This window comes from Sinocyclocheilus grahami, unplaced genomic scaffold (assembly GCF_001515645.1).
Source record: "Sinocyclocheilus grahami isolate Dianchi unplaced genomic scaffold, SAMN03320097.WGS_v1.1 scaffold649.1, whole genome shotgun sequence".
In the NCBI taxonomy this organism is placed as follows: Eukaryota; Metazoa; Chordata; class Actinopteri; order Cypriniformes; family Cyprinidae; genus Sinocyclocheilus; species Sinocyclocheilus grahami.
Genome location: NW_015505828.1, coordinates 624563 through 628144, shown reverse-complemented (window position 1 = coordinate 628144; position 3582 = coordinate 624563).

Here is a 3582-nt window from a genome sequence, read left to right as displayed (position 1 = left end):
TTTAAAAGCCTCGTTACTTTCGCCACGGGACTCCGTAGTGGCGATACAAAGCTCCGGCAGCACTTTACACAAGGTATAAGGATGGGAATGCTGGCCCATGAATCCCTGCTGTTCCCTCTGTCGGCCAACTAAAGGCAGGGTGCTGAGATTCAGAAGACCTTCCCTGTGTGACATCTTTGCGTATAGATACATTAAAGGTCTAAGCTTCTGAGTTGTTCCTCCCTTGCCTCCTCTCTTGATCAGATATCTATGTTTGCCAGAGGGACAGTGGGAAGTTGGCCAAGTTTTCACTTTTGTTTCTTTGGATGTGGGGCTGGAGAACCTTCCCCGCTTTCTTTCTCCGTCTCTTTTTGCATCAAACCTGGTAGTGGGGGTATCGGTCCACGTGGAGGTGTCTAATGAGAGACACAGGGATCGTGGGAGAACAGCAGGCTCACTCGCTGGAGGGGTCTACACCAAAGGCCGAGACTACAGAGGAGCTGACAGTGAGAAACAACTGTGATGAGGGAAGAAAAAACAGAGAAAGTTGGCCAGATGGACAGAGAGCAAATCCTCAGCGGTCTCCAGGGATGAAAACAAGGTCTTGGGAAGAAACCAGAACAAGTGGAAGATGATAAATATATAACCACGTTCTCTAATTGAAATGACTGTTGAAATCTTTCAAATGTCTCCGAATTGTTAAACCAAAAAATATGTTGTAATTTAAATCTTGATATCTGTAGTTTTAATGTAAATCATTATATTTATTTTAGTTTAGTTTTATTTTATATTATTATTATTAGCATTAGTATTATTACTACATGTATTCATTCATTCATTTATTAATTTACTTATTTATTCGTAACTACCACATGATTTGGTTTCATTTGTTATACATTAGTTAACATTAATCTGTCTTGCTATGTAATGTTATTATTTTATGGACCTGAGCTAACATGAACTAACAATGAACAGTTGTATTTTTACTAACTAACATTAACAAAGATTAATAAATAATGTAACAAACGTTGTGCTCATTGCTAGCTAATGTTAGTTAAAGCATTAAGTAATGTTAACTTATGGAACCTTATTGTAAAGTGTTACCCAGGATTTCTACTCCCAGTTTGCTTCTTCAAAATTCAAATACTGTCATTATTTACTGACCTTCATGTCATACCAATCCCTTAAGCACCATAAATGTATTATAAAAGTGGTCCATATTACTCATGCTGTATTAATAGTTCTCCCCAAAATGAAAATGCTGTCATCATTTACTCATCATGTTGTTCCAAACTTGTACAAGGAAGATATTTTGAAGAATGTCTCATTGATTCTCAATGGTTTGTTCATGATTTGGTTCTCAAGATCAACTCAATGACTCAATGATTGATTCAAAGTTTACACACAAAGCTGCAGTATATGGCTTCAATGCAGAAGTTGTATGGACTACTCTTAGGATACTTTTAAGATGCCTTTTTTTCAAACATTGAATTATTTAGTCCTCATTTATTGTGATTGCATGGAAAAGAGCAACCAGTCGTTTTTTTTACATCTCTGCTTGTTGTGTTGCATGAAAAAAAAACAGATGCATTTCAAACTAAATGGAATGATATAAATGTTATTTTTGTGTCAGCTATCCCTTTTTTGCACATATTATTGTAGTTCCAATTGATTGTTCTGGTCGGCATCCAGTGTTGCAACTTCCAAGGCTGAGAGATTATTCCACTGATCTGGGAGGACAATCAATTAAACTCTCACAGATTTACTATCAATAAACAGCATAACTAGCGGCAAAAAATTCTGCTTCTGTTAAATAAAACACCCTTCAGTTTTTCTAGATGTTCTGCAGCAGCTGAAAATGCAGATCTGTGCTATTCTCAGCCTCGTCTGTAATCGACTTCCAACGTGGAAAAGGCCTGAGGAGCAGGGGAGAAGGCCAGAGAGAGGACTTTTTTCCGAATCAAAGGCAGGTTTATAGGATGACTGTCAATGATTTCTTCCATGCAAAGAGTTTCTGAGGCCTGATTTGTATTAGTGTGCAGCTGTCTGAGCAGCCGTTCAGACAGACATTCAGCGGAGTCGGCAGCGGTCAACCATTGAACCATTGATTCAGGCGCCTAGGTGTGAGCTGATGGATGTCCTTGATTTCAAAAAGCAGAAAAAATATTTAAAAAAAATAAATAAATAGCAAAGAAAAGATGAACGAAAGTTCATCTGAAGCAGTATGCTATAACTTTGGATAATTTGGCTGCATTTATTTGATCAAGAATACAGAATAAAAACAGTAATATTGTGAATTATTATTGGAATTTAAAATAATGGTTTTCTATTTTAATATGCTTTAAAATATAATTAATTTCTGAAATTGTTTTATCAGTGTTGTGTTGCTTAATTAATTTATTTAATTATTTGGGATCTGTGATACATTTTTCAGGATTCTTTGATGACTAAAAAAATAAAAAAACAGCATTTTATTTGAAAATTTATTTTTTTGTAACATTATAAGTCTTTACTATCACTTTTTATCCATTAAACATATCTTTGATGAATACAACTATTAATTAATTAAAAAAAATAAAAATAAATACTGACCCCAAACTTTTGAACAGTAGGGTATTTTGTTACAAAAGATTTATATTCCAAATAAATGCTGCTCTTTTTAACTTTTTGCATATTTACATTTTACCTTGGAGTTGGTAAATGTGTAGTTGCCTTAAATAAGAAATACTATAATCGGACAGTGTTGAACCACACAAACTTTCACCATTTCTGTATTTGTCATGAGGGAAAGAGTGGTCTATTGCTCATTAGGCTTCCTTCTTGACCTAAGAAATGTAATATATTAAATGAAAGTGTATTTATATTTTAATATTAACATTTATTTATTAATTGTCTTCATTGTGTATGTATAGCTAATTTTAATAAATAATAATTTAATATTGTATAATACATGAATATATATTTTAAAGATAATAAAATATAAAGTGCAAAATATAAATGATAAATAATAAATTAAAAAAATTATAATAATTTATGACTCTGACTAGAACTAATCTAGACCAAACTGAATAGTTAAAACACACCTAAAAACAAGACCAAATCAATGTGCTTCTCCTACAGCTGCGAAGAACCATTTAGTAAAGTTTGTTTGGAGGTCCTGCTTGTGATTGTACAGTCCCTGTGTAAAGTTTGTTAACTGCTCTTGTTCTGGCTGGAGTTCAGACAGCCAGCTGATGCTGTGCATTCAGTGTGTCTGCTCTGGTATTGTTACTGATGAGGCCCAGTCTGTTTCTGCTGCGAGCGTGAGAACGACGATGACGTCTTCTCAGACAAAGCCGCTACCAGCACCCTCTCTCATCGGCGTTTTCTGCAGGTTAATTGACTGGAGTTGCAACGGTTTCACATCAGCGCCCTCTTCCTGCACTCGGCTGTCTCCCCTCATCCGTTTCTCTCTGCTGGGTCGTCCCGGGTGAGCCGCACCTCCTCTGGTCAGACTGAGAGGGAGAGAGATGGAGCAGAGGAGGAGTATATCCACTTTGCTGTGGCAATTTGAAATGAGGGGCAGGCCTGCGAGTGTGACAGTCCCGGCATCATCACGCTGCG